Below are 12,500 nucleotides of genomic sequence, written 5' to 3'. Positions count from 1 at the left end.
TTTGTTTAATCTTTCAATAAAATTTCTTCATATCATTAATGGCAGCCGTTTCCAAATAAATACACAAGGAAAATTATTTGTGTATATAAAACATATCTGTACATATGCAGACACACACACACACACACACACACACACACACACACACACACACACATATATATATATATATATATATATATATATATATATATATATATATATATATATATCGACATATACATAAGTATACATATACAGGTATTCATATACAAACACATACTTTACTTTTACTTTGATGGCTGCTTTTCCGGTCTCATACAGCTGGGGAACCCAACTCTCTACAGGACCTCCACTGTCGTTTTACCTTGTTCGTTCTGAGTATTTAACGTTTCATATCGCATATTGTTTATTTACTGTTAAATTGACACTGTCAAAGGACCCATGAAATATGAAAGTCTTCAGTTTCCCCTTGAAAGCCTTAATATCTTCAATCATTCGAATGTTTCGTGGGAGCTTATTATATAGTCTCGGGGCCACATATTTAAAGGCTCAGGAACCTGAAGTAGACATAAATATAGGTTCTAACTGTTTGAATATATATATATATATATATATATATATATATATATATATATATATATATATATATATATATATATATATATACAAACAAGAAATATATGCATAAACATATACATACGTGTACATATACAGGTATACATATACAGACACATACATAGACTTACGTATACATGCTTGTACACATGATTAACATATATATATAGTTATGAACAAATAACCCTATTACCCTGAACATGCAATTACGAATATATTAGTACCTTTATCTAACATAATAATATATAGTTCCAAAGTACTAATGTATATTATATTGAATAATTGCGCCAATCAGTGGATGGTAGCTTAAGTCTAACTATTGATTTCATAGTATCGTTAATTATCTCAGGTACATTCAGCTCTACATTAAGTGGTGGAGGTTTTTTTGTATGTATCTTGCAAATATTTTTACATATAAATGCGTCCATTTTGTACATTCCTTGTCCAATATTCAAGTTGTTATCAAAGGTTTCTTTTATGAAACTGGACTCTTAAGATATTTGTTTCCAATAGGTGATTTGAATGAACCAATTTCTATGCACATGACCAATTGGGTGATTATTATCTCTAACCTGGGCAAAGACTGCATCATTATCTTGAGCATATCTGACACTTTTCTTATGTTGTTCAATTCTCTTTTCCCAGGCTTTAACAGTTTGCCCAAAATAGATTTCTTCACATGAATTGCATGAAATACGATATACAAATCCCTTGGTAATGTCAGGAAATCTCTTTATTACACACACACACACACACATACACACACACACACACACACACACACACACACACACATATATATATATATATATATATATATATATATATATATATATATATATATATATATATGTTTATGTATGTGTTCGTGTGTAAAATAAAACAACGGACATTGGCAATCATTTGCTCTCGATCTTGTAAAAAAAAAATGTTTTTTTTCTCTTATTAATCCCAGAAATTCTTATTTTGATATGTGAATTATTATATTACTCCACCACCAAAAATAACCATTCAACCCAAACTGAGATAAACGTCTGCCTTGGATTTTCTTTGGCAGATATCAACAGGAAAATTGATACGGACAAAGTTAATATCAATCCTATAATTCTATTCCATTTATTTTTGTTATCTTTATTTTCTAAGTTATTATTATTATTATTATTATTATTATTATTATTATTATTACTCTTTCAGTGCCATCACCTCCGAGTAATCTAACGATTGAAGTGGGGAGGGTGTGGGAGGCCCTCGCATTGTGGGATCCCCCTCAGACGGGTGGTTACTCGGCCTTCAAGCTCAAGGTCACCCTAATCTCCGAGTCCGAGAACAGCATTGCCAGCTTCCCCATCTCTGAAAACCAGACGACCTTCGCCCTTAGGGAATCTGACGCCGGGGGCGTCGTACGAGTTGCAGCTTTACTCCGTCTACGAGACCAAAGAGAGTGACGCCTACATCACAGTCCATTTCACCACCGTGGAGTCTCGTCTCGTCTCATCTTGCTTGAGTCTGGTTACCTCCGCCAACGAAGATGGAAGGTTATGTTCTCGTCCCCAGTTCGTGTGTTTCTTTGTGATCAGCTTCCTGGCCACAATTCTAATCGTAAAGTAATGAAACTTGCAGGGATTAAGTGTTGTGTAAATAGCTATAAATGCTTATATTTTGGAAGGTCAAGATGAAAGGTCAAGGTTACAGTCAAGAAAAATGTCCAATTAAAGTTTGGACATTGTTGTCACAGGGACTTCAAACTTGGTGCATATTTGAGAGCCTGAAAATCCACGCCGATTAATACACCTTAAGGTTAAAGGTCAAGGTCAAGCCAAAGGTCGAGAAATAAGCAGCCGCGGCCGGCAGAGCTCTGTGCTCTACTGAGTGCCCCTCTAATTCCCTTCTTATTCCAATGGGTTATTGGATTCATTTATATCTGAATTTTCTCTTATTAATAAATCATGCTCTATATCCTCTGCTATTGGTATTATTATTATTAATTGTTATGAAATATTATTTGTTTTTTGTTATTCATTATTAGTTATTAATTGGAAATTAATTTATCACTTACATATTATCTATTTTTTATTGTTTATTATTTATTATTCATTATTTATTATTTATTGATTATTACTCATTATTTATTATTTCTTTTTCATTATTTATTATTTATTATCAAAAAGGAAGGGGATTAACCATCTCAATGAGTCAAGCTTGGCTCATATAAAGGTGGCTGAAATAAATTTGGGAAGAAAAATATATTTCCTATCGAAGATGACAAATATATAAACAAAACATATGGTTTATATATAAATAAAAAAAAATATAAGATAAGAGTTTGTAATAAAGAAAAACTCAAATCCTATATATAAAACCTGCTTCTTGAAAATTTTAAAATCTTAAAGTTGGTGAAATTTTCAGAGCCCCATGAAATGTCAGGTAATGTAAAATCATTCAATAACTTATTCTTTTATGATTCAAATTTGTTTTGTGAACATTCATGAGCTATTTACGGCTTTTAATGTTTATTCATGATTTATTATTATTTTCTTTTACTTATGTGCAAAAATCTGCATTCAAATACTTACTTAAAGACCTTGCCTTTTTTTACTCTTTGGTCCTCGCATTTGCGTTTATGTTTATACGTAATATAAACTCACAATTTATAGAAAAAAAGGAAATGAATAAATTTTCTGCTTTTGAAGGGACGGTCTCCTTTCCTTTTCATAAAACGAAAACGTGGGTTGATTTTAGTTATCCTATATACACGGAAAAATTGTGTTTTTTAATGCATGTTTATAAACCTTACATTTGTTAATCTCCCCCCTACTGCCTTCAGGAGCTAATGCACCTGGGAGGTTCATCATGTGGTACCGGAATGAAACGGCAATTTTGGCATCGGCCTCACGCAGCTGGAATCTACTCCCATTACCAAGTAAGTGGACTCGACAACAAAAGATTTATTGTAATGGGTTTGGTGTCTTATTTAGAATGAACAACCGACCTTGATTTGTAGTTATCAGCTGTGAAAGTTTTTTTTGGAAATATTTTCTTTTTAAATTATGATATGGTAAATTAGCACAGATGTGTACTGATTGTGTATGGGTGGGGCTGAATGTGCTACGTGTATGCTTAATGATATCTATGTAGACTTATTTGACATTGATTATTTACTCAATAGAGCATTTTCATTTTATGCATGACACTAGATTTGTAGAGTTTGGTCTTTACTGTCCACTGCAGGACATTTTATCTGATACTGGAAAATATTTGTAACTTCGGCTAACATATACATATTTTTTTTTTAAACCCATCATTCACTCTCCATCTGTCCAAATCATAGGAATGTTTTGGCCCAGTCTTGAGGGGAGGGAGATGTGTATGATTTCTGACTTATTCTAATGCATAATTATACTTATGTGGTTCTTTTTGTTTGATAGGTGGCATAATAAAAATATTTTTTTTTAATTTTCAAGCAAAGGGAATTTTTTTTTTTGTGAGATTAATAATATTTTTTTGTTTTTATTCTTATTTGATATTACGGCTTCCGTACATAGACTCTCTTTATCACTATTATTATCAATATTATTATTATAAGTGGGATGAATTCCATATCCCTCTCCATCTGGTAACAGTGCAATTTACTGTATTGTCGCCTTATCTGTTTACAATGTTAGATATATATCGACACCAGATATTTCCTTAGTTCACCTAAGTACTGCAACGTGGTATCTCACTTGCATTATCAGAAGGGGGAACATGCTCTGCTGTGCTTGAAATGCTTAGTGACACTGGGCTGTTTCTACTTTCGTTGTTCTTGTTTCAAATTTTTATTGATATCATTGCATTTGAATTTTGCATACTTTACATTTACTCTCTAAAGGACATACACTCTCATTTTATCTTGTTCGCTCAGATAATTCAACATTTTATATCACGTATTGCTCATTTACTGTTAAATCGTCACTGTCAAAGGACATATATTTTGGAGAGAGAGAGAGAGAGAGAGAGAGAGAGAGAGAGAGAGAGAGAGAGAGAGAGAGAGAGAGAGAGAGAGAGAGCTAATTCCACCTCTGTCCTTGCTGTTCTCTGCCTTCTAATATCTGTTTGCCCTTCCCTTATCAGCTCCTCTTTTTTTATCTTTCCTATATTAATTTCCTCGTCTTTGATATTCATCGCCATCGTTACCCTTGCCCTATTCCTTTCTTCCCTATTCTCTTCTGTACTCTGCTCTCCCCATTCCTCATCTCCATAATTTCACTTCACCTTTTTTTTCCTATTTTCCATATTCCTTCCTCTTTCCTCTACGTATCATTAGAGTCGATATTGGTTCTGGAATACTTCATCTGTTTTTTTTTTCTGTAGTTCTATGTGTTCTCTTTATGGGGAGAGAGAGAGAGAGAGAGAGAGAGAGAGAGAGAGAGAGAGAGAGAGAGAGAGAGAGAGAGAGAGAGAGAGAGAGAGAGAGAAAAGCGTTCGCGTAATTTAAGTGAGCCCTTATTTAACCATTTTCATTTTACTGAAACAGTCGTTGACTGTCTCTGCCTTATAATATTTTCTTGTTGTAACCCGATTTTTTTTCTTTTTTTTTTTTTGGCATCTCCTCTAGCTGCTACTGTCTTATAAAAGTTGAAATGTTCAGAATGATTGTCTTCCATTTCCTTAAATGTCCCTAGTGAAATCTTTCATGAATTCCATATTATTGCATATGTTCATCATATCGTTAATTATCATAGAACTCCTCATCCATCCCACTGTTACTAGCACTGACTGTACCTTTTGTCTCATCATATATTATTATTATTATTATTATTATTATTATTATTATTATTACTATTATTGTTAGTAGTAGTAGTAGTAGTAGTAGTAGCTACGTTAGAACCCTAGTCAGAAAACCAGGATGCAATGATGCTATAAGCTGAAGGGCTCCAACAAGATAAAATACCCCAGTGAGGGAATTAAGTAAGGTAATTAATAAACTACAAGAGAATTAGTGAACAATTAAAAAAAATAGGCTGAGAACAATAACATTATAATAGATCTTCCATGTACAGTACAAACTTTCAAAGATTAAAGAAATATGATATATAATAGTGTGTCTGAGAGTTCCTTGAAGCGAGAGATCTCTTCCCCAAGGCAGTGGAAGACCATGGTACAGAAGCTTATGGTACTAATCAAAACTAGAGAATAATGTTGGGATTTTGGAGTGTTCTTCTCCTAAAAGAGCTGCTTACCATAGCTAAAGTCTCTTCTACCCTTACCAAGAGGAAAGTAGCCACTGAACGATTTCATTGCAGTAGTTTAACACTTGAGTAAGAAAGAATTGTCTAGTAATCACAGTTTTGCCAGTTCTATGAGGACAGAGCAGAATGTGAAAAAGAATAGGCCAGACTAATCGTTTTTTTTTTTTTGTAGGCAAAGGAATAGGGAACCGTAACCAGTGAGAGGGATCTAATGTAATACTGTTTGGCTAGTCAAGTCAAAGGACGCAATAACTCTCTAGTGGTAGTATCTCAACGGATGACTGAAATGATATAAAAAAAGTTCCAGATCTCTGTCCTATATTTGATTAAATTTGATGACCAGGGTAACAAGGAGGGAGACTGTGTATTTTGTAGTCAGGAAAGATGGAATAATTATTTCTATACTTGGATTTGGCGGTTCTTTGTCCAAACCTGATTAAAAACTGTTGAATCAGAAGCTTGTGGTTTCCATAAAGTTCTTGAAACAGTTTACGTTGATGTTCAAAAACTCGTCTAATTAAAATCTTGTCATTGGAAGTACTCTTTTCCAGGAAAAGGACATCAACAAATATACATGGACTTCACCATGTGGCAATTACTGAAATAAAATAGATCACATAACCATTAATAAAGAGAGAAGGCCAGAAATGTAAGAAGCCTGCGAAGTGCAGACATTGGTAGTGATCACCAGGTCCTCGTTGACACACTGAAATTAAAAGTGAAAGCACTCAACAGAAATGTAGATAGAATACCTAGGTTTGATGCAACCAAGGTTCTGGAAGATGATCACAGAGAAACATTTGCAACTGAATGTAGGAATCGATTTGAAGTCTTAGAGACTGAGAGATGAAGGACAGACAAATAATGAAGAATGGTGTGATATTTTGGGACATGCACTTAAAGGGAGAAGCCATGGGTATCAAGTGATACTTAGGATACTATAAAAAGAAACAAAGACAGATATTGAATGTTGAAGGTTGTCGAGGGTGATATGTAATCCAGTATCGATAGAGGTCAAAATAAAAGCCAAGAATGACAGGAGGGAATATTTAGACAGGAAAGCAGATAAGGCTGACAAATCTATGAACTCAGTGAGCAGTTGTTGTGAGAATTGCGCATAGAATTATTGATGAAATTTATATGGGAGCCAAGTAGATGGAGCATATGGACATAAAAAAAAGAGAGATGGGTCTGTTTTAACAACCGAGGATGAAGAAAGGCAAAGTGAGGTCATTAATAGGAGAGACTAAGGGAATATTTTGAAAGATATGCATAAAACTGATGAACATCTTGATGTTCCCATGGATTAATTCATTGTGTTTGAAATCGAAGCTAGTATTGAAAAACTCAGGAGATGGAGAGCCCTTGGTCATGGTGGAATAACAGCTGAGATGGAACTGGCTGAAAATTAAGAGAATTCCAGAATACTTAATAAGTTATTTGTAAAATGTGGCATGAAGAGACAAAACCTGATGAAAGGGAACTAAGGGTGTCGGGGAAAATGGCAAACAAAATAATTACAGAGGCATCATACTTACGTCAGTTGTCATGAAAATATATAGGATTCTTATTCTAAATTGACTAAAGAGAAATATTGAAGAAAAGGTGAGGGATGGAAAAACAGTATTTAGAAAAGGTCGAAGTTTTATTGACCAAATTTTACTTTTAATACATGATATGCAGTAATATATGAAACATAAAAATTAGCTTTTTATGTTATTTGAGGACTTTGAAACAACCTTTGATAGTGTGCACCGGCCAATTTCGAGGAGAGTCCTTCGTTATTTTGGAGTTCCTTTTAACATAGCCCATTGAGGAGAGGAAACAAGGAAAAATAGAATATCTTAAGAACATTAATATCCTTAAAATAAATATTTTCTAAATAAATTAGAAAAACTTTAAATAAAACAAGGGAAGAAGAAATGTGATATAATAGTGTGCCAGATTGTACCCCCAAACAAGAGAACTCTATCCCAAGGGAGTGGTAGACCATGGTATAGACTCTAGAGGCTAAGGCACTAACGAAGACTAGGGAACATGAACATAGCAAGTGCGGAGTTAATGGTGTCTAATGAATTTCCAGCGAACAGCGGAGTACTTTTGGAAATGTGTTGTCAACTATGTTGTTCATCCTCCTCGTGGATTTTGTAATGCATAGAACAGTTGGGAATAGAGGAGATGTATTGGACTGGATTGGTAGCAGGAAATTAGTGGTTCTTGGATATGAAGATGGCGCTGTCCTTATTAGCAAAACTCCAATGTATTTAGAGCGTTTTCTTACCAGAATGCATTAAATATCACACGAGTTTGAGTTCAAGAAAAATAGAAAGAGGACAAAGATGATGAAAACGATGTATGGAATTGGAGATGGAATATCATTGGAAGGAGAAAAGATTAATGAGTTAGAATCATTTAAATATTTAGGAACTATGATCGCTTATACAGGGTATTGAGAATTGGAGTTCAATGAATGATTGAATAAAACAAATCAGACAATAGTTGAGTTAAGTAAAATTTGGAAATTAAATAGTCTGATATTACGCAAAAATTTCCAGCTGTACTGTATATCAGTTTAGTGGGATTAGTGTTACTCTATGGTCATGAGCCATCGTTTGACAATGAAACCATATCCAAAAGATTATTTAAATTTGAAAACAAAGCCCTTAAAAGAATATTGGGAGTTAAATGGCAGGGCTGAATTAGAAGTAGGAATAAAAGATATATATATATATATATATATATATATATATATATATATATATATATAAACATAATGTATATATATACATATATATATATATATATATATATATATATATATATATATATATATATATATATATATATATATATATATATATATATACATATATACACACACACACACACACACACACATATATATATATATATATATATATATATATATATATATATATATATATATATATATATATATATATATATATATATATTACTATATTACAGGAGTAATCTTCGTTAGCAGGAAGATAACTCAATTTATGGTGGTTCATATAAGGGAAATTGAGAGATGTGTAGAAGTAGAAATGCTCTATAGTTTCGCCTGCCACTGGACCTCTTCTTGGAGCGGATATAGATGTTGACTCAAATGATATTAAAAGTTGTGTTAAAGAAGTCATTGATATAAATTTTATTAAGATAGAAGAATTCGAAATCTTCAGTTCAGAGAGCAAAGTTTTCAAACTAACAGTAAATCTAGACGATAGGGAATGTTTATTTAACTCTGTCATTGTTAATAAATATTACAAAAAGAGACATTGAGAAAAAAAACCTTCTGATTTTATCATTGAAACTTTTTTTTTATCTTATATTATTATTGATATTTTTAATTTTGCTTTCTATTTATCATAGCATTGAAAGTTTGTATATATAAGTGTTGCTCTTTGGCGAAAAATATTGATTTGGTCAGAGTTTGCAGAAAGTCAGTATGACTTTATATTTTGACAAGAAACATTAGATACAGAAAACAGACTTGGTGATTTACAGTTTATTGTTGAGCATTATGAAGTAATAGGGTCACCGGCAGTCTATTCGGAGAAAGCTATTGAGTCTTTTTCCGGTAGGTGTGAGGGTGGGTTAGCTTTTCTTTCGAGAAAAAATTCTTCTCTTCTTATCAAAAAGTTTATTATAGAAAAGGATTTTATTGTAATGTCTGTTCTTCATAACCGAAAATTAATTGTTTTTGTGAATGTATATATCCGAAGTGACATTTGTAGAATTTATAACTTGATTATCTTGAATAAATATTAACTGAGATTAGATCTGATATAAGTCTATATTTTTTATTGGTGATTTTAATGCAACCCTCTTTTTGCTAGCTCATGGAATCACTTGCTTGGTTTTTATGAAAGATAGTAAACTTAAATGTTTATATGTGTGTGCTCTGGGTGACTCTAGTTTCACATTTTTGTCCTTCGGAGTATTGTATGATATAATTGGTTCGGACCATTCGCCTGTGGAAGCTGAAGTGGTTGTTCATATTTAGGTTCTGAAGACGGGAAAATTAGGTACTATGTTGATTGATGTCTGTAAAAGAGGAAAGCTCTCTTTACTCAAGGGCAATAAAGAGAAAATGTAAATATAAAGTGATACCTGGGTGGAATTGTAATGTAAAATTTAGATACAAAACTGCCAGAATGGAATATTTAAAGTGGTTGCAGTCGGGAAGAATATATGCTGGCCCCGAGTTCGATCAAATGCGGGAAAGTCGCAAAATATTCAAAGAGGCATTAAATGAATGTAAGAGAAATGAATTTGCTGGGAGGTCTTTATCGACTCAATAAAAAAAAATTTTAAATAAAGATATGAAACAATTCTGGGGGGATGTAAAGAAAAAGAATAACAAAGCGAAAAAATCAGAAATAATATATAAGGAAAATAATATAGAAAATTTAAAACAGATTTTTAATAGTAAACTTTTCATCGTTTGAATTAAACAGTTCCAATGAATTCCTGGAAATGAACTACTATTGAAATTAAAAGAATATTGAATAAATAACTGAAAACTTAATATTAAGATACGTTGAAAAGGTTGATTAAAAAACCAAAGGGAATAGGCCATGACGGAATTCATACTATTTTATTGAAAAGGGGACAGTGATCAGTTTTTGAGTTTGTTGTGTTATTTCATGAATGCCTGTTATGGTCATTGTTACTTCCCTCTGGAATTTCTTGGTGGGGATATTAATTCTACAATAAATGACTTAAAAGGAAATGTTTCTGTATCATGGAACTACTGTCCAGTGAGGCAGTCGTCTCTTATCTTGGAACTCTTTGAAATCCATCTTTTAGATATTATGGAAGAAAATATTGAATTTTATTGTTTGCAGTTTGGTTTTAAGAAGGGAACCTCCACTATTGATGCATGCTTGCTTTTTAAGGAAATAATAAAGATACACAAGAATGGGTGATAAAGCTTTTGGCCTGTTCATCGACCTCTCCAGGGCTTTGATACTGTTAATCATTTCTTGTTGGGTGATATAATGATTAAAAGAAATACTCCACCAGATATTGTTCTCCTTCTAATGAGTTACCTGAGAAACTGAAGTGAGTGAGTTTTATGGAATGGGAATAAAGGGAAATATTTTTATATAGATACTGATATGTAACAGGGTAGGTTTGATTTTAAAACCAGTGAAGCTAACTCTTGGAAATGATGAGTTGGAAGTAGTTTAGAGTTATAGTGTATAGGTTTTCCCATTCTAAATGGCTTAATGGATATTTTTGATATCCAACTCAGTCTTAATTCTTTTTATTCTAAATTTCACTGCCTTTTTTCGAGATTTCAAATTAATATCTTGGAGATTTTTTGTTCATTGTTAACTTATCTTGAGGGAGTGTATAGTCATGATTTTTTTGAAAATGATATTGATTGTGTAGGGTCTCGCATCCACTGGGTGCAGAAGCATGATGTAAACAATATATATATATATATATATATATATATATATATATATATATATATATATATATATATGTATATATATATATATATATATATATATATATATATATATATATGTATATAAATATATGTATATATGCATGTATATATAAATATATATACATATATATATGTATATATATATATATATATATATATATATATATATATATATATATATATATATATATTCATATGCATATATATATATATATATATATATGCATATATATATATATATATATATATATATATATATATATATATTTATACATATACATATATATACATATATATATATATATATATATATATATATATATATATATATATATATATATATATATATATATATATATATATATATATATGAGGTAGTCATTTTCCGGCACTGTAAAATAAAGTTGTTGGTGCTTTGGTGGAAGTTCCTCAAGAATGTTCAACAGTTCTCCCATGTTTGTACAAGTAGTCAGTGATCCATCCACATTCATTGAGTAGGCATTAAATGGTATAACATGTATTGGAGATCATAGTTCCTAAATACTTAAATGATTCTACCTTATTAATCCTTTCTCCTTCATATGGTATTTTATATTCCATTCTATACTCCAGTCTCATTATCTCTGTCTTTCTTCTATTTATCTTCAGTCCAGACTCGTGTGATATTTCAAGCATACTGGTAAGCAAGCATTGAAATTCATGTGGTGTTCTGCTAACAAGGACAGCATCATCGGCATATTCTAAGTCTGCTAAATTCCTACAACTAATCCAGTCCAATCCCTCTCCACCATCTCCCACTGTTCTGCTCATTGCGAAATGCATGATGAGGATAAACAAAATAGGTGACAACATATTCCCTTTGAGTGCTCCACTGTTTAATGGATTTTCATTTAATTAAACTCCATTAATAATAACTTTACATTTGTTATGCTCTTGAACAGAATTTATCAAATTTGCATAATTAAGAGGAGTTCCATAATAACGAAGGACTCTCCAGAAAACTACCAGGTGAACAATATCAAAGGCTTTCTCATAGGCCACAAATGCCATCAAATGGGGCTTTTGATATCCTACTTATTGCTGTACAACATGTTTCAAAATGTAAATTGAGTCATTGCAACTTTTGAATTTTCTAAATACTGCTTGTTTATCTCTCAGCTTTTCTTCAATCATCCCCTCCATTCTCTTTA

General features: G+C 31.9%; 2 long non-coding RNA genes across 2 annotated transcripts in view; both read left to right on the top strand.

Moving 5' to 3' along the window:
* Window positions 1-2,555, top strand: part of LOC137627114 (uncharacterized) — a 10,937-nt gene extending 8,382 nt beyond the window's left edge. Inside the window, exon 3 of the long non-coding RNA XR_011041100.1 lies at window positions 1,792-2,555. This is a non-coding gene — a long non-coding RNA (uncharacterized lncRNA). The remainder of the gene's footprint in view (window positions 1-1,791) is intronic.
* Window positions 2,556-2,771: 216 nt separating this feature from the next.
* LOC137627112 (uncharacterized) overlaps window positions 2,772-12,500 on the top strand; it is a 20,607-nt gene continuing 10,878 nt past the window's right edge. The window contains exon 1 of the long non-coding RNA XR_011041099.1: window positions 2,772-3,517. This is a non-coding gene — a long non-coding RNA (uncharacterized lncRNA). The remainder of the gene's footprint in view (window positions 3,518-12,500) is intronic.

This window comes from Palaemon carinicauda, chromosome 34, assembly GCF_036898095.1.
Source record: "Palaemon carinicauda isolate YSFRI2023 chromosome 34, ASM3689809v2, whole genome shotgun sequence".
Taxonomy (NCBI): Eukaryota; Metazoa; Arthropoda; class Malacostraca; order Decapoda; family Palaemonidae; genus Palaemon; species Palaemon carinicauda.
This window is presented reverse-complemented; position numbering and strand designations above follow the sequence as displayed.